Source organism: Brachionichthys hirsutus, unplaced genomic scaffold (genome assembly GCF_040956055.1).
Source record: "Brachionichthys hirsutus isolate HB-005 unplaced genomic scaffold, CSIRO-AGI_Bhir_v1 contig_1145, whole genome shotgun sequence".
Lineage (NCBI taxonomy): Eukaryota > Metazoa > Chordata > Actinopteri > Lophiiformes > Brachionichthyidae > Brachionichthys > Brachionichthys hirsutus.
The window spans coordinates 732,754-752,150 of NW_027180315.1; the positions used below are offsets into that span (position 1 = coordinate 732,754).

The 19,397-nt window shown below is 44.1% G+C and overlaps 6 non-coding genes and 1 pseudogene across 6 annotated transcripts; all 7 read right to left on the reverse strand.

The window, feature by feature from the left end:
* Nucleotides 1–35: 35 nt before the first annotated feature.
* LOC137912341 (5S ribosomal RNA) lies at nt 36–154 on the reverse strand. The gene has a single exon (XR_011106218.1). It is a non-coding gene; the product is annotated as a 5S ribosomal RNA (ribosomal RNA).
* A 1,376-nt stretch (nt 155–1,530) lies between these two features.
* LOC137912342 (5S ribosomal RNA) lies at nt 1,531–1,649 on the reverse strand. The gene has a single exon (XR_011106219.1). It is a non-coding gene; the product is annotated as a 5S ribosomal RNA (ribosomal RNA).
* A 1,420-nt stretch (nt 1,650–3,069) lies between these two features.
* On the reverse strand, nt 3,070–3,188 carry LOC137912501 (5S ribosomal RNA). The gene has a single exon (XR_011106357.1). It is a non-coding gene; the product is annotated as a 5S ribosomal RNA (ribosomal RNA).
* Nucleotides 3,189–4,483: 1,295 nt separating this feature from the next.
* LOC137912490 (5S ribosomal RNA) lies at nt 4,484–4,602 on the reverse strand. Its single transcript, XR_011106347.1, has one exon. It is a non-coding gene; the product is annotated as a 5S ribosomal RNA (ribosomal RNA).
* A 6,713-nt stretch (nt 4,603–11,315) lies between these two features.
* LOC137912361 (U2 spliceosomal RNA) lies at nt 11,316–11,506 on the reverse strand. The gene has a single exon (XR_011106237.1). It is a non-coding gene; the product is annotated as a U2 spliceosomal RNA (small nuclear RNA).
* Nucleotides 11,507–14,056: 2,550 nt separating this feature from the next.
* LOC137912409 (U5 spliceosomal RNA) lies at nt 14,057–14,167 on the reverse strand. Its single transcript, XR_011106268.1, has one exon. It is a non-coding gene; the product is annotated as a U5 spliceosomal RNA (small nuclear RNA).
* Nucleotides 14,168–14,300: 133 nt separating this feature from the next.
* LOC137912402 (U2 spliceosomal RNA) lies at nt 14,301–14,476 on the reverse strand (annotated as a pseudogene).
* Between the last annotated feature and the right edge of the window lie 4,921 nt (nt 14,477–19,397).

Genomic DNA, 19,397 nt, shown 5'->3' on the forward strand with positions numbered 1-19,397 from the left:
CATTTTGTTTGCCCGCAGCCTCAGGGATGAGGAAAAGCTTACGGCTCCTGGTATTCCCAGGCGGTCTCCCATCCAAGTACTAACCAGGCCCGACCCTGCTTAGCCTCCGGGATCGGACGAGATCGGGCGTGCTCAGAGTGGTATGGCCGTAGACGAAAACTGCGGCGAAAAGGACAGTATATAAACACGACTGTCCAAACTCGGCGGACCGCCGTGTATTACAAAAAAAAAATACTTTCCCAGCGGGCGTCACCTTGTATCTCCGCCTGTCACGCGGAAGACCGGGGTTCGGTTCCCCGACGGGGAGATGTTCTTTGTATCCACGCATCCGGCGTAAATATTTTCCAAAGAAATTAAGCATGCAATCAACTACTTGATCAATCTTGGAACACATTTAATTCTGAGATCCATCCTGTCTCGATACAAAAAGGTTCATTCTTTGCTGTCCAATCACAGCTGTTCAATCACTGATCAAAGATCAAATTAAAAGATGATGAACATCAAAGATACAAATCAAATAAAAGATGATGAACATCAAAGATACAGATCAAATAAAAGATGATGAACATCAAAGATACAGATCAAATAAAAGATGATGAACATCAAAGATACAGATCAAATAAAAGATGATGAACATCAAAGATACAGATCAAATAAAAGATGATGAACATCAAAGATACAAATCAAACCATACAGGGCAATGCAGCCTCATGGTAGTACGGGTAGTGCGGTTAGCAGGAGCTAACGTAGCATTGCTAGTATCTCCCTTGTGCCGGTCTCAAGCCCGGATAAATGCAGAGAGTTGCATCAGGAATGGTGTGGTGTTGGTTGGAAATAAGAAGGCAGTAGCAGTTCCAACCACTTAACTTTATCAGAACATCCTTAGTACATATTTAGTACGTCTTTAGTACATCTTTAGTACATCTTTAGTACATCTTTAGTACAACTCGCACTGGAACATCAACTCTGCATTATTCTTCTCTCATTCTCTCTCTCGCTCCTCTCGCTTCTTCTGCAGTCCTTATTTCTCAGCATCAGAGTACTTACGCCCTCTTGTGGCGAAAGCATAGAACACATAAAATGGCATCCGGCGAAAATATTTTCCAAAAGAATTATGCATGCAATAAACTTCTTGATCTTGATCAATCTTGGAATACATTTAATTCTGAAATCGATTCTGTCTGGATACAAAAAAGGACCAATCTCTGCTGTCCAATCACAGCTGTTCAATCACTGATCAAAGATCAAATTAAAAGATGATGAACATCAAATATACAGATCAAATAAAATATCTAAAAATCAAAGGAAGCACAATTTTATATATATAATCACACATGGTCATTTTACTCTGGCGTCATCCATGCTTGTGTCATTAAAAATAAATAAATAAATAAAATCAACCTATGAAATCAATCAACTGCTCAAGGAAAGTCATCAATCACAAGTCTTCAAATTGACAACCATCTTGATTTCCGACTTTTGGATGAAAAAATTCCATTTTGTTTGCCCGCAGCCTCAGGGATGAGGAAAAGCTTACAGCACCTGGTATTCCCAGGCGGTTTCCCATCCAAGTACTAACCAGGCCAGACCCTGCTTAGCTTCCGAGATCAGACGAGATCGGGCGTGTTCAGAGTGGCATGGCCGTAGATGAAAGCTGCGGCGAAAAGGACAGTATATAAACACGACTGTCCAAACTCGGCGGACCGCCGTGTATTAAAAAAAACAAAATACTTTCCCAGCGGGCGTCACCTTGAATCTCCGCCTGTCACGCGGAAGACCGGGGTTCGGTTCCCCGACGGGGAGATGTTCTTTGTATCCAGGCATCCGGCGTAAATATTTTCCAAAGAAATTAAGCATGCAATCAACGTCTTGATCAATCTTGGAACACATTTAATTCTGAGATCCATCCTGTCTCGATACAAAAAGGTTCATTCTTTGCTGTCCAATCACAGCTGTTCAATCACTGATCAAAGATCAAATTAAAAGATGATGAACATCAAAGATACAAATCAAATAAAAGATGATGAACATCAAAGATACAGATCAAATAAAAGATGATGAACATCAAAGATACAGATCAAATAAAAGATGATAAACATCAAATATACAGATCAAATAAAAGATGATGAACATCAAAGATACAGATCAAATAAAAGATGATGAACATCAAAGATACAAATCAAACCATACAGGGCAATGCAGCCTCATGGTAGTACCGGTAGTGCGGTTAGCAGGAGCTAACGTAGCATTGCTAGTATCTCCCTTGTGCCGGTCTCAAGCCCGGATAAATGCAGAGAGTTGCATCAGGAATGGTGTGGTGTTGGTTGGAAATAAGAAGGCAGTAGCAGTTCCAACCACTTAACTTTATCAGAACATCTTTAGTACATCTTTAGTACATCTTTAGTACATCTTTAGTGCATCTTTAGTACATCTTTAGTGCATCTTTAGTACATCTTTAGTGCATGTTTAGTACATCTTGAGTACAACTCGCACTGGAACATCAACTCTGCATTCTTCTTCTCTCATTCTCTCTCTCGCTCCTCTCGCTTCTTCTGCAGTCCTTATTTCTCAGCATCAGAGTACTTACGCCCTCTTGTGGCGAAAGCAGAGAACACAAAAAATGGCATCCGGCGAAAATATTTTCCAAAAGAATTATTCATGCATTAAACTTCTTGATCTTGATCATCTTGGAATACATTTAATTCTGAAATCGATCCTGTCTGGATACAAAAAAGGTCCAATCTCTGCTGTCCAATCACAGCTGTTCAGTCACTGATCAAAGATCAAATTAAAAGATGATGAACATCAAATATACAGATCAAATAAAATATCTAAAAATCAAAGGAAGCACAATTTTATATATATAATCACACATGGTCATTTTACTCTGGCGTCATCCATGCTTGTGTCATTAAAAATAAATAAATAAATAAAATCAACCTATGAAATCAATCAACTGCTCAAGGAAAGTCATCAATCACAAGTCTTCAAATTGACAACCATCTTGATTTCCGACTTTTGGATGAAAAAATTCCATTTTGTTTGCCCGCAGCCTCAGGGATGAGGAAAAGCTTACGGCACCTGGTATTCCCAGGCGGTCTCCCATCCAAGTACTAACCAGGCCCGACCCTGCTTAGCTTCCGAGATCGGACGAGATTGGGCGTGTTCAGAGTGGTATGGCCGTAGACGAAAGCCGTGGCGAAAAGGACAGTATATAAACACGACTGTCCAAACTCGGCGGACCGCCGTGTATTACAAAAAAAAAAATACTTTCCCAGCGGGCGTCACCTTGTATCTCCGCCTGTCACGCGGAAGACCGGGGTTCGGTTCCCCGACGGGGAGATGTTCTTTGTATCCAGGCATCCGGCGTAAATATTTTCCAAAGAAATTAAGCATGCAATCAACTTCTTGATCAATCTTGGAACACATTTAATTCTGAGATCCATCCTGTCTCGATACAAAAAGGTTCCTTCTTTGCTGTCCAATCACAGCTGTTCAATCACTGATCAAAGATCAAATTAAAAGATGATGAACATCAAAGATACAGATCAAATAAAAGATGATGAACATCAAAGATACAGATCAAATAAAAGATGATGAACATCAAATAAAAGATGATGAACATCAAAGACACAAATCAAACCATACAGGGCAATGCAGCCTCATGGTAGTACGGGTAGTGCGGTTAGCAGGAGCTAACGTAACATTGCAAGTATCTCCCTTGTGCCGGTCTCAAGCCCGGATAAATGCAGAGAGTTGCATCAGGAATGGTGTGGTGTTGGTTGGAAATAAGAAGGCAGTAGCAGTTCCAACCACTTAACTTTATCAGAACATCTTTAGTACATCTTTAGTACATCTTTAGTACATCTTTAGTGCATCTTTAGTACATCTTGAGTACAACTCGCTCTGGAACATCAACTCTGCATTCTTCTTCTCTCATTCTCTCTCTCGCTCCTCTCGCTTCTTCTGCAGTCCTTATTTCTCAGCATCAGAGTACTTACGCCCTCTTGTGGCGAAAGCATAGAACACAAAAAATGGCATCCGGCAAAAATATTTTCCAAAAGAATTATTCATGCATTAAACTTCTTGATCTTGATCATCTTGGAATACATTTAATTCTGAAATCGATCCTGTCTGGATACAAAAAAGGTCCAATCTCTGCTGTCCAATCGCAGCTGTTCAATCACTGATCAAAGATCAAATTAAAAGATGATGAACATCAAATATACAGATCAAATAAAATATCTAAAAATCAAAGGAAGCACAATTTTATATATATAATCACACATGGTCATTTTACTCTGGCGTCATCCATGCTTGTGTCATTAAAAATAAATAAATAAATAAAATCAACCTATGAAATCAATCAACTGCTCAAGGAAAGTCATCAATCACAAGTCTTCAAATTGACAACCATCTTGATTTCCGACTTTTGGATGAAAAAATTCCATTTTGTTTGCCCGCAGCCTCAGGGATGAGGAAAAGCTTACGGCACCTGGTATTCCCAGGCGGTCTCCCATCCAAGTACTAACCAGGCCCAACCCTGCTCAGCTTCCGAGATCGGACGAGATCGGGCGTGTTCAGAGTGGTATGGCCGTAGACGAAAGCCGCGGCGTAAAGGACAGTATATAAACACGACTGCCCAAACTCGGCGGACCGCCGTGTATTAAAAAAGACAAATACTTTCCCAGCGGGCGTCACCTTGTATCTCCGCCTGTCACGCGGAGGACCGGGGTTCGGTTCCCCGACGGGGAGATGTTCTTTGTATCCAGGCATCCGGCGTAAATATTTTCCAAAGAAATTAAGCATGCAATCAACTACTTGATCAATCTTGGAACACATTTAATTCTGAGATCCATCCTGTCTCGATACAAAAAGGTTCATTCTTTGCTGTCCAATCACAGCTGTTCAATCACTGATCAAAGATCAAATTAAAAAATGATGAACATCAAAGATACAAATCAAATAAAAGATGATGAACATCAAAGATACAGATCAAATAAAAGATGATGAACATCAAAGATACAGATCAAATAAAAGATGATGAACATCAAAGATACAGATCAAATAAAAGATAATGAACATCAAAGATACAGATCAAATGAAAGATGATGAACATCAAAGATACAAATCAAACCATACAGGGCAATGCAGCCTCATGGTAGTACCGGTAGTGCAGTTAGCAGGAGCTAACGTAGCATTGCTAGTATCTCCCTTGTGCCGGTCTCAAGCCCGGATAAATGCAGAGAGTTGCATCAGGAATGGTGTGGTGTTGGTTGGAAATAAGAAGGCAGTAGCAGTTCCAACCACTTAACTTTATCAGAACATCTTTAGTACATCTTTAGTACATCTTTAGTACATCTTTAGTGCATCTTTAGTACATCTTTAGTGCATCTTTAGTGCATCTTTAGTACATCTTCAGTACATCTTTAGTGCATCTTTAGTACATCTTTAGTACATCTTTAGTACATCTTTAGTACATCTTTAGTACATCTTTAGTGCATCTTTAGTACATCTTTAGTGCATCTTTAGTGCATCTTTAGTACATCTTTAGTACATCTTTAGTGCATCTTTAGTACATCTTTAGTACATCCTTAGTACATCTTTAGTACATCTTTAGTGCATCTTTAGTCACTTTTTCACTTTTTAGGGGCTTTATTAATTATCGGGCAAACAAACCACAGGACATCTTCAAAGTACAATATCACATTTGCATAATATTAATCACATTTTCATCAACAAGTAAAAAAAATACATTTTTAAACGTCATTGAGCTCACCGTGTCAACACTAACTTGCTCATTAAAACATTCCCCGATTTCCACAACTTTCTTAGTTCTGCAGCATCAAACTTTGCCTTATCTCTAAGAATATAATCATTAACAGTTGAAAGTCCTGCTTTTACAACTGATTCTGGGGATAAATAAAATTTCTTGAATACTAGTAAATTTCTACCCTTCCACATCCCTTCTTTGATACAATTAATGACAGCCCACCATCTTTCACATTTTTCACAATCGCCTGGGTCAAAGTCACCATATAAAATATCTTTTTCATTTGGTTCTCTATAGAGCTCCGATAACCACAGCTTTAGGATTGTCCACACTTTCCGGGCAAAGGAGCAGTACCAAAACATGTGGGTCACATTCTCGTCATTAAAACAGTTCAACCTTGGACATTTGGCAGACCTAGAGCATCGTCTTTTCTTAAGAAAGGCTCGTGTTGGCATACGATCATGCACCACCTTCCAGGCCAGATCCTTATGTGTGTTCAAAAGAAAGGGGGAGTTTACATTTTTCCACACTTGAATACATTTTGTTGTTGTTAAAGTTTGCACAGGTGTTAAGCGTAATGTCCGGGCTGACAAACTCTCTTCAATAACTTCTCTCTTTGCAAATTCTTTTGAACACTTTCCAAGATTGGCTCGTTTTAGAATAGTAATAGCCTTATCATATAGTGCCGGCCTTGTTTCAGCATGTGGAGTACTAAGAGGGAGTCTTCCACCCACTCTGGACAAAATGTTTTGGCCAACCCAAAATTTTGCAAAGTATGTCCAGAGACTGGTGTTCTTATCACTTAAGACCGCATTTAATATTGGCGTTAAAAACAAGGCTTCCAATTTCACGCCAAGTTCTGGAACTGCTTTTCCACCTTTATCCAAGGGCTTGTACATAATATCTCTTTTAACATGCTCTTGGTGAGAACTCCATATAAATTGAAACATAGTCCTTGTCAAGGCTGTGAGGAAGGACCTAGGAACTGGCAAGGTTGCTGCCAGAAAAGTCAGGGAGGCCAGAATCTCTGACTTAACAACAAGAACCTTTCCCGTAAAGCTAAGGTCTCTGTCTTCCCACTGTAAGAGTTTCCCTTTTATAGCTGGAAGTCTATTTTCCCAATTTAGGTTTTCCATATCCTTTCCGATCTGTATTCCCAAGACTTTCAATCGTTCTCTCTTTATGACAAGTCCTAATGCAAATTTTTCTTCATGCCAATTGAGATAGAGCATCTCACTCTTAGACCTATTCAGTTTTGCCCCAGCTGCCAGAGCAAAACAGTCACACCACTGAATGGTATTAAACACTGACCTGTTTTCTGTACATAATAATGTGATATCATCCATATATAAAGTCAGTTTTGCTTCTTTTCCACTACTGCCTGGAACAAGGAGGCCACAGATAGATGTGTCCTTCCTAATTGCACAGGCCAGTGGTTCGATGGCTAAGATGAATAACATGGCAGATAAAGGACATCCTTGTCTAACTCCTGATTGAACCTTAAATGGTTCAGTAATATGACCATTTACACTTATTCTGCTAGTGCAATCAGAGTATAACAAATCTACCCAGGCTCGTATTCGTGGGCCAAATCCAAAGCAAACCAAAACTTCTTTTAAATAAGTGTGGTTTATTTTATCAAAGGCTTTCTCTAAATCAAGGGCTGCAATGCATAATGGTGTTCTTCTGTCCATAGCGTAAAGGTAGCAGTCTCTAACTAGGGCCAAGCTATCACTCATAGCCCTTCCTGGTACTGAGCAAGTTTGTTCTTTGCCCACTATTTTATCTGCAACTTTCTGGATGCGGAGAAATAATGCCTTTGCCAGAATCTTACGGTCCACCCCGAGCAGAGTAAGTGGGCGCCAATTCTTGACTTCTTTTTTGTCTCCCTTTTTATACAAAAGTGAGATTATGCCATCTCTCAGTGAAGGCGGTAGACTTCCTTGTAATAAACTCTCATTATACATTGACAGCAAGGGGGCCTTCAATTCTTCCCAGAAGGTGATATAAAATTCTTTGGGCAAACCATCTGCACCTGGGGCCTTATTGTTCTGCATACTCTCCAGCGCCATTGTCAGTTCATACATAGATAGGTCACGATCGAGTTGTACCTTATAGTCGATCACATTCTTATCTATGTTAGAGAGGAGATTTGCCACAGATGCTTCATCCACCTCTTCCCCTGAATATAGGTCTTGGTAGAAGGTATGCACACAGCTCAGCATATCCTTTATATCAGTTTGCATTCTACCATCTTTATCATTTAAAGCTTCAATTGTATTTCTAGGTCGAGCTAATTTCCTAAAAAAATACCGTGAGCATTTCTCATTAACCTCCATGTGATTAATCCTGCTGCGTGTTAATAAACCACGGCTGGCCTCTGAAGCTAGGTGTAACATCTCTCTCTTTAGCTCTATTATAGCTTCCACAACATCAAAACCAAGTTGCGACATGGTATAAAGTCGCTGTAACTTTGCCTGCTGTTTCTTACGTACAAAGCGCCTTTTCTTGGCTGCCTTCCTCCCTTCATTGACGAAGAAGCTCTTGGTTCTCACTTTCACTTCATCCCACCATTCTCCAACTGAATCAAAGGCAAACTGCAGAGAGGACCACATGTGAAATTTGTCCCTGAATCTATTGATCACCCCCGGGTCTTGCAGCAAGGATACATTCAGCTTCCATAAGCCTTTACCCTTGTTCAATCTGCTCTTAAACCCCAGAGAACAGTCAATTTTTGCATGATTGGAGAAGAATACCGGCATCACTGAGGCATCAGCAACCAGCAGCCTCTTTGATATGAATAAAAAGTCTAATCTTGAGTGAGTTTTCCCATTGGTCCAAGTGTACCCAGGTACATGGGGGTTTATTGTGCAAAAGGTGTCTACCAATTTAAAATCTTGCACCAGACTACTTAAGGCTTCGGAACTGGAGTCCAACCTCACTGTTGTGTTAGTTAGTCTGTCCTTCTTGTCCAATAGGCAATTAAAGTCTCCACCCAGGATGACCTCTCTACTACATATAAGGAGTGGCTGTATTGCTTTTATGATTTCCAGGCGAGCTTGAAGAATTACAGAACAATAGACATTAATTATCCTTAAAGGAACATTGTTCCATACAACATCCACACAAAGAAGCCTTCCGTCTATTATATTCTGCACCTTTTGGATAATAAAATCCTGCCCTCTAAACAATACAGCAACCCCAGATGCCCTGTTTTTGTTGTCTCCTGACCATGCCGATTGACCATAATGCCACCTATCTGCAAAAACTTTGTAGTTGTCCCTATATGATAAATGACATTCCTGAAGGAGAAAAATGTCATTCGGCTCCAAATGTAAAAACGTGAAGGCTGACTGACATTTCACAGGGTCATTTAGTCCTCTTGTATTCAGAGATGCAATAGAGAGATGTGTCATGACAAAAGGTGTGGGGAGGCAAAGGTATTCTCAAACAACTTTTTTGTGGCATCTACTTTACCTTCTTTTTCTTAACCCGCACATAGTCTGTCTGTAGGGTCATGTCTTTGATGAGGGTCGTTGAGGAGAAGGCAGCCACATCATTAGGTTCCAAAAACGGCTGTGATGTGGGTGATGAAACTGACCAATCCGCTGAAGACGCATCACGGTGGGGTAAGGGAGAAGATTCCCCTGATGTGGGCGACTCCTGTTGCCGTTTCTTCGCCTGCAAATCCGTTGGCGCTGGTCTGGAAGATGGTATGGGCGGCAGTACCCCGGCCTTTCCCCCCGAGGACTCCTGGTGAGGCTTCTGTGGTTGCGGTGGATTTGCGGCACCTCGGGAGGCGGGGAGGTTAGCTATCAAAATGTCCAAGATTTTATCATGGTCATGGCACATCATCGGTAACTTCTCCACGTGAGCGCTTGCCCCAGTATCCTGGGGAGAGCCCACCGGTTCCAAGATGTCGGTGGTCTCCATTGAGGTCATGTCGTAATTGGACACAACAATGCCCTCACCCGGAGGTTCCGCACTCCAGTCTAAAATTGCCTCCACCCCCTCATCAGGTGGCAGTTCCTCACTTTGCCGTAGAATAGTCGTGCCTGATGGCTGCGGAAGTGCATTACTGTCTGACACTAGGGTCTGGCTGCCCTCAGGTTCATCAGCCCTCAAGATCTGGCTTGATGGTGTTGCTATTTGTCCTAGGGATGACTTCAGCCGATTAGAATAGGCTTGTGGACAGTCTCTGAAGCGATGATCAACTGAGGAGCAGAGGTTACATTTAAGAGGGGTTGAGCATTGCGCTGATGTATGATCTGATGCTTTACAGTTTTTGCAGAAACTCCTTGTACATGCAGCCGCCAGATGGTCCAGACCGCCACATTTCCTGCATTCTTTCGGCTGCCCCGAATAGAAGACCCTGAATGCACCCAACTGGATAGAGCTTGGGATATGCTGCACTACTCCCTCTTGTTGGTTGAGACGAACTTGGAACCGTCTGGTTCCAGTCTTGATTCCATCAATGTCCATTACTTCCATGGCGTTGATCACCTCGCAGTGCCTTGCCATCCACGTCCACACGTCTTGGTTTCTTACTTTCTCAGAAAAGATCATAACATGGACAGTCCGTATATCTCTCTCCACTAGAGGTGTCACAGCGATCTCTCTGAAAGCCGCTGAGGTTTCTTTCTTGACCTTAAATCTTTCCAAGCAATTTTCAAAAAGCTGCATGGTGGAAAATACAACTTCAAAAATCTTCTTACCAGGATAGGCGAAAATGTACTCAAGTTGATTAGTCGAAAATCCAAGCTCTTTCTGCAGAATCTGCCGACTAAACTGGAGACGGTCCATCTGCAGTTCACCCAAAAGGTCAAAACGGACAGCATTTCTCCGAGTAGCTTGGCCATGCGCTGAAGACATGGTGGAATATTAGCTAAATCCAACCATAGACTTCTGTTTGGCTCGAGCCCTCAAGCACTGAATTGTGTCCCATACACCGCACGACAGCAATTAAGTGGTAACTTCCCTGGGCAAACCACCTTGGTGATCATGGTATCGCCCCATGGTATCGCCCCTGCCGGATAAATGCAGAGAGTTGCATCAGGAATGGTGTGGTGTTGGTTGGAAATAAGAAGGCAGTAGCAGTTCCAACCACTTAACTTTATCAGAACATCTTTAGTACATCTTTAGTACATCTTTAGTGCATCTTTAGTACATCTTTAGTGCATCTTTAGTACATCTTTAGTACATCTTTAGTGCATCTTTAGTACATCTTTAGCAGATCTTTAGTACATCTTTAGTACATCTTTAGTGCATCTTTAGTGCATCTTTAGTGCATCTTTAGTACATCTTTAGTACATCTTTAGTGCATCTTTAGTACATCCTTAGTACATCTTTAGTACATCTTTAGTGCATCTTTAGTGCATCTTTAGTACATCTTTAGTACATCTTTAGTGCATCTTTAGTATAGATAGATTTAGACCGACCCCATTTCTGACAACAAGACTTTCAGTCCTGGTTCATCTCAGAATATCACCCACACTGATCTCCAGTCAGCATGCAACAGTCATTGGTTTTACACAAGGCAGGAGGAGGGTGCACCGTTCCTGGCAGCACTACAATACCAGGTCAATGCGTAGAGCGAGTGAGGCAAGCCCCTTTCTCAGCTCCCAGTTCTAAAAATCTGCTTAATATGGTATCCTCTAATAGAGGACATATCAGATATTAAACTGATAAGAACAGATACTACACTTGATCTTAGCCAAAAGGCCGAGAAGCGATGAGCCCGGCTCGTTTGGCGCAGGTGCCAACTGCCCGAAGCCTATCCCTCAGGTCGTGGTGCAGACACATGCTGACTATAGTAAAAGCTGCTGATTCAAACTCGCCTTGTGGTCCGAAGCTCACATTGACTATATTATACCCTGTTGATCATTTTGGTCTTGACGGGGTGGATCCTGGATGTCCAGGTGATGGTGGTTTCTGTTAGATAAATCTGCAAATATGTTTATCATTAATTCACCAATCAGTAGCATTAATTATGTCATGGTTCTTTTAATGCCATTTATAATCATTGATTCATAATCGATTCTCACTGTAATCATAACGTATGTGACAATCGTATATCTGTTATATGCTGACGAGACTGAAGAAGTGAACACCTTGTGTTGTCTGGAAGAGCTATCTACTCAAGGTTGGAGTCTTCATGTCTGGGTGATTTACGCATGTACACATTCTTATCTGCTAATAAAACCAGCTGGGAGAGAACTGTTTCTCTGAGAATCGAGGACGAAGCTAGCAAGCGACCACTCTCCCTTGCTGGGAGAGTAGAGGGCGCTGCTCGAGCAGCTGCATTCTCCCTTGCTGAAAGAAAGATACCAGTCTCCTGTCTTACCGCAAGTCAAGTAAATGTTTAGTGGTGTGGAATATTTAGGACTTGGTTCTGATTTTCACTCTTTTACGGCGTCTCAAACCTGACAGTTTCCTGCTCAGGTGAGGAAGAGGCAAGGCGTCATCGTGAAGAGTAGCGTATTCTCCACCTCTTGACGGGTTTCCACCACAGCAGTGAAACACACAAAGCTCTCTCATAGCTGTTTTGAAACTCTGGACATTTTCCCTTTTCCCCTCCAGGGGAGGGGGTGCCGCCGTGCCGCTCGTGCCCAGGCCTGGTGCCCGATGCTGGGAGGCGAAAAGCACGCTGGCCCCCTTGACACTCTGGGAGTTGGGGGGTTTCCCCTCATTTCCCTCCTCTCCCTCTCTCCCTCTCTGCCCATCTCCCAAGGCCCACCCGCCCGTCGCAGAACACTGCCCGACCTCACCTCACCCACGCTGGGCTGAAGAGGGAGATGCCCCCCCCTACCCCACATTCTGGCCCCAGTCCGGGGATGCCCGACCGACACAACCCGGCTCTCCACCACCTCCCAGGCACCCACACTCTGGCCCCAGTCCGGCAAGGCCAGACCGCCAAAACCCGTCTTTCCACCGCCTCCAAGTCACCCACACTCTGGCCCCCGTCTGGCGAGGCCAGACCGCCACAACCCGTCTCTCCACCACCTCCAGGGCACCCACACTCTGGCCCCCGTCCGGCGAGGCCAGACCACCACAACCCGTCTCTCCACCACCTCCAGGGCACCCACACTCTGGCCCCAGTCCGGCGAGGCCCGACCGACACAACCCGGCTCTCCATCACCTCCTGGGCACCCACACTTTGATGATAATCACACACGGTTCATTTTATGCACCATTAAAAAAAATCATATAAATATGTCTTGAATTTGAAAGAAATCACATTTTATTTTTTTCCCCACTAAAGATGGGTTTGGCGAATGTGCATATGAAACTGGTGGGGTTCGGCACTTCCGACAACAGTAAGAACCACCGTGCAATGCTGCTTTGCTTTGATGTTATGCTTTGAGTTCACAATGGTTTGGTATTGTGTAATGCCTGTATGCTTTGATGTTTTGAAACTCTGGACGTTTTCCCTTTTCCCCTCCAGGGGAGGGGGTGCTGCCGCTCCAAATGTGCCCAGGGGAAGAAGCAAGGCGTCATCGTGAAGACTAGCGTATTCCTCCACCTCTTGACGGGTTTCCACCACAGCAGTGAAACACACAAAGCTCTCTCATAGCTGAAATCGTATTCCACGGATCAAGTGGAGCTTTACGATGTAAAAATTGATTTATTCAGAACAATGATTTGAATTTGTAAAATACAATTTAAGAGTAACAATTTGAGCTGAGGTCATGGAGACAAAATGAAAGAATTGATCCCTCTGGATCTAACTCATTTGACTCATTTCTGTGCAGTTGAGGACCAAACTAGAAAGATAAAACTGGCTTCCTGGAATCTCAGGTTTTTCGTGATGTTTCAGCCCATGGACAGCACTGGCAGGGAAACAACTGACCCAGATGAGTCTATCAGCTCATCCTGTGTAAAGGAAGGTTTAGCCAGAGCTAACTATGCTTTGCTCCTATGCTATGCTACTGTGCCTTCAGCCTGTCATCCCTCCCTCTAAATGCAGTGAGCTCATGAAGGATCTTGTTTTTGACCACATCTGGAGTCAAACACGATGTGTTTGCTTTATGACACAGCAGGAAAATTATTTGTCCATCAAGGCGGTGCATCGCCTCCTGAGCAGTTGAAGAAGGCGCTGCCGTCAGTGAGAAACACTGATCCATGCTGCAGCCATAGATTTAATGTTAAAATTCTAACATCAAAGCACAAGTTGATCAAAGGCCTACAGTGCATATAAGAAGGATCGCGTCCCACATCAGCCACGTGTACACTACACTACACTTAATCGGAAATAACAAATACTTTTTTTCACAGGGAAAGGACGCCCCACTTTAGCGGGGTGCAAAAAATTGGCTTCAACTCTCGTTGTTCCACTCCACGGAAATCTTTAGTAAAAGGCGAAAGATTTATACGATCTGAAGTGAAGCAAGAGCGATCTACCTCTCATTGAAAGTCAGACCGACCCCATTTCTGACAACAAGACTTTCAGTCCTGGTTCATCTCAGAATATCACCCACACTGATCTCCAGTCAGCATGCAGCAGTCATTGGTTTTACACAAGGCAGGAGGAGGGTGCACCGTTCCTGGCAGCACTGCAATACCAGGCCAATGCGTAGAGCGAGTGAGGCAAGCCCCTTTCTCAGCTCCCAGTTCTAAAAATCTGCTTAATATGGTATCCTCTAATAGAGAACATACCAGATATTAAACTGATAAGAACAGATTTTTTTTCTTTCGAAAAGTTTTATTGACACTTAATACTCATATATACATTCATATAATTCTTTTCATATAGTATGTGAACACAATTCTGTAAAAACACATCTAAGACATTAAAATTCTGCCTTAAAAGAGGTTATACAGATAAAAGTGTTTGTGAAAAGATGATCTTATACAAGTTAAAACTGTGTCAAATATCCTTAAAACAGTCTTTAAAAGAGGAGTGCATTGTTTAAAAGGCTCTGCTGATCTTTCAGTTTGTGCCGGAGCGCAGTGAGTCCCTACCAAGGGGAACTCATCCTGCTCCTCCAAACAGCCGGTCTGTCGGGGTCCTGCCCCGGTGCCCAGAGGAGATCCCCCGCCCTCGTGCTCCTTCCCGCCTGCCTCACCCGGAGAGCCAGGCCGCCGCTGCTGTGTCCTTATTTTCGTGGGTCCAGCTCCTTCGTCCGAATGGGCACAGAGGCGATTCTTCTTTGTGGCTGCGTCCGCAGCCTTCCGCCTGCAGCCTCAGCTGCTTTGACGGTTGCTGCCGCCATCCGGAACGCAGCCACGGGGGGGATCTGCATGTGCTTCCTTACCAGCAAGTTTCTGGAGGTCCAGATGGCGTCTTTGATGGCGGTGATGGCGAGCCACTGCTTTGCATGTTCTTTTGCAGGCACTTGTTTTCGGTTCACTCCGTAGAGGACCAGTTGTGCAGTGAGGACCTCCCTTGCTGGCAAGTACGGGAAATTCAAGGAGCTGGCCATTTCCCACAGGTCCACAGCAGCGCCGCACTCCCAGAGCAGATGCCTCACCGACTCCGGGGCGCCACAACCCGGTCGGGGGCAGATCGACAGTCTTGCCATTCCCCGGGAGTGCATTACGGACCTGACCGGGAGGATCTCGTGGGCCACCATCCAGGACAGATCCCGGAGCTTGTTTGGAAGAGCAGGATGGTTCACGTTGCGCCAAACTGTTTGGGGTTTGCCGAGTGCAAGCCCCCGCACTGGACTCACCGGCTCGCGCTCCTGCACAACACATAAAAGAGAGCGATGGCTGGTTAAAACCGACAACTCCTCATGTTCCAGATTAAAGTTCATTAAGAAATTTTTAATCGCAGTGTAAGCTGGTGGCAGGTTAAAAGACACAGGAACTTTAAGATCAGTGGGTAAAATCTTTAAGTGTCTGAGGTAGGACCCCATCCAGAAGCGTGCCATGGCCGCAGTTTTTGGGTTTCTGGATGGGGCTGTGGCTGCTCCAATGTGCGCTGTGGTGTACAAGGACGTTAAAAACAAGGTCAGGTCTGGAACCCCCTTGCCTCCTCTCTCCTTTGGCCTTTTTACCACACCTCTCCTCAACCTTTCCCACTTGGATCCCCATAAAAAATAAAAAATGGCTCGTTCCAGGTCTAAAATCACTCTCCTCGGAGGGGTAAAAACAGAACTGACCAATAAAAGCAAAGGTAAAATCACGGCTTTAATGATTAAAACCTTCCCTTCCATAGTCAGTTCCCTTAGTCCCCAATACCCCAGTCTCTGCCTAACTTTCCCTACCATGTCTGGCCAATTTGTATGCCCTCCCCCATCCCTGTCAAATTTAATCCCCAGAATCTTTTGGTCAGTCTGAGTCACAGTCAGGGGCAGTCCTGTACGTTCAGTCGGTGTCCAAGGGCCATAAAATTGGGCTAGCGTCTTGCTTCTGTTCAGTTTGGAACCAGAAGCCCGCCCAAACCAGTCAGTCAAGTCCAGGGTCCGGTTGACAGATAAAAGGTCAGTGCATAAAACGTTGATGTCATCCATGTATAAAATGCATTTGCTACTCAGTCCCCCGGACCCTGGTACTACCACCCCGTGGATTTGTGGGTCCCTTCTCAAGACCTGTGCCAGCGGTTCGATGCAGATTACATAGAGGAGAGCGGATAACGGACAACCCTGACGGACACCGCAGTTAATCTCCACTGCTTTTGTAGGATCCCCGTTAACCATGAATTTGCTGGTGATGTCTTTGTACAGCAATCCCACCCAAGCTATAAACCTCCCTGGAAACCCCATTTTTTGCAGTACCTGGAACAGGTACTGGTGCGAGACCCGATCGAAGGCTTTCTCAAAATCTAGGTTTAAAACAACTAACCGAATATTCCTGTCTCTCGCAAAACAGATGGTGTCTCGGATCAGTACGAGGCTGTCGGTGATCTTCCTCCCCGGGACGGCACAGGCTTGATCCGGGTGAATCAAGTCTTCTAAAACAAGGGACATCCGAACTGCTAAAAGTTTGCTAAAAAGTTTACAGTCGAAGTTTAAAAGCGTGATTGGTCTCCAGTTTCTAATGTCAGTCTTGTCTTTGTTTTTAAATAGGAGGGTCACTATCCCTGTCCTAAAACTGTCAGGTAGCCGATCTAGTCGTTCGAATTCCATAAAAACAGTCAGTAAGTCAGGTGCTAAAAGATCCCAAAATGTCAAATAAAATTCCAAGGGAAGTCCGTCTTGTCCTGGTGACTTCCCTTTCGTAAAAGCTTGTATGGATTTATTTAACTCTAGCATGTTAAAATCTTGGGATAAAAGCACACTGTCACTTAAAACCTGTTCAGTGGAATCTAAAACTTCATTCAAGGTGTCAATAAAAACAGGTTTTTCTCTATACAATTCAGAATAAAAGCTTTCTATATGCTCTCGTATTTCTTTGGAAGTATTAAAAGTGCATCCGTTCGGGTCCTTTAGTTTTAAAATTGCCCCTCTTTTATTTAAAATCTTTCTAAAAAAGTATCGCGTGCACTTTTCCCCTTCCTCTAGCTGCTTCTCCCTGCTTCTTAAAATGACACCTTTACTGTGGTTATCTGCTAAAATTGACATTTCACGCTTAATATATTTTACCTCCTCACTAAAATCCAAACCTTGTAAAGTTAATCTAAAATAACGCTGCAGTCTTTTCTGCAGTCCCATCATGCGTCTGTTTTCCTTATCTTTCTTTCTCTTACCTGCCTGCCTAAAGAAAGTCTGGGTCCTTTTTTTAACCATTTCCCACCATATTGCTCGTGTATCGTAGAAGTCTTGGAGGGTCTGCCACATTGTGTACTGCTCCCTGTACTGACTAACTAACTCCCTATCTTCTAGAAGGGAGCAGTTGAGCTTCCACAGACCCGTCCCTACAGTCACACCTGAAGAGAGTGAGAGGGTGCAGGTCAGCATCGAGTGATCTGAGAAGAAAACAGGGATTAATCTAGCATCGGTGGGTGGGCAACCCCGGGTAAAAAAGTAATCTATGCGAGAGGCTCTGGTGCCGTCACCACTGGTCCAGGTGAAGCCCTCCTCTCTGGGATGCATGGATTTAAAGCAGTCAGTCAGCTTAAAATCCTTGCAAATTCCCTGAAGTAAAACCGACGTCTTGTCTATTTTAAAATCTGTCCCTGCTCTCTTCCTATCCTGCCTACTCAAGATACAATTAAAATCACCCCCTACAACTAATGGCGCCCTACCTAGCATGTGGGACTGCAGGTCTTCTAAAAAGTCGTACCTGTCGTTTTTGTCATTAAAACCATAAACATTTAAGAGGTTAAAATCCTGTTCCATAAAAGTCAAATGTGCTAAAAGTGCCCGACCGTGTCTCACCACAGTGCTGCCCTTCACCACAATCTGAGGATTTTTTACTAAAATGGCCACTCCGTCATTCTTGTTTTCGTCTGATCCGCTCCATATAGACGGGAGTGGCCACATCTCCTCCCACTGCGTGTACCTCTTTAAAAACGGAAGGTTGCATTCTTGAATTAAAATCACATCTGACTTAAAATTGTAAAGGAAGGATAAAATACTCTGTGCCCTCACCCTCGACTTCACACTCCTGACATTAATTGTCGTGAAGGTGAGGGTCATGAATATGGTTATTAAAAACAGGTACAACATTTTAAAAGACAATAAATAATTAAAACACTAAACCTAGTCGTACGTGTCCGCCAATATTGTAACAGGATCTCATGTCATAATATCCTCACAGTCGGGAGGTGAACTTCGAGATCCTGTCCTCCGGAAAGCAATATCTGCTCGCCGTTCCAATGGAGTTGATTGCAGTGCAATTGTTAGGAAGGAACACTGACCTGGTGAACCGGAGGGGGGGGCTTCGTCCTGCTCCACAGAGGAACTGTGAGAGCCTGGCTCAGCCCTTCCCCTCTTCTCCAAGGCTTCCTCAGCCTCAGAGCTCGACAGTTCCGATGCAGTCCTCTTATAACAGGGCTGGGCATTGGGGAGGCAGGTTTCACCGGACCCCTCTTCACTCACTGTGATAAGACTTCCAGTGGAGTCCTCACCGGAAGAGCTAGGTCCAGCTCCACCATCTGCCTGACTCTCCCCAGCAGGCTCCCCAGCCGCCTGGCTCGCCACGGCAGGCTCCTCAGCTCCCTCTGCTGGGTTGAGTTCAGGCCCCTCCCCTTTTCCCGCCTCACCGGGCTCTCCTCCAATCACCAGTTTTGGCGGGAAGTTTGAATTTCCCAGCCCCGCCCCTTCAATCAGCACTTTGCCGCCATTTTCCGCAGGTGTGTCGGTCATTGTCGGTCTGGCCTTCAATTTGTTCGCAAATGAGTTTGGGCAATCCCTGAAGAGATGAGTAGTGACTCCACAGAGATTACACTTTCTGCCATTGGTACATTCCTCAAATGTATGCCCAATCTCTCTACATTTACCACAAATGATGTGCGGACACGCCTCAGCAAGGTGCCCATGCTCACCACACTTGTGGCACAGCTTGGGCTGTCCTTGATAGTGGATGTAGCCCCGGTCGTTTCCCAGGACTATCATGGACGGGAGATGCTTCAGGCCCTGGAAGCCCTGAGGGTCCTCCCATTGTTGAATGGGGACCCTCCAGGCACAGTTCCAAATGCCATCCACATCCCTCACTTTGGTAGCCTGTCCTTTGACCGTGCAGTATCTACCCAGCCAAACCAAAATGTCTCCTGCATTCACCATTTCATTGAACATCCTGA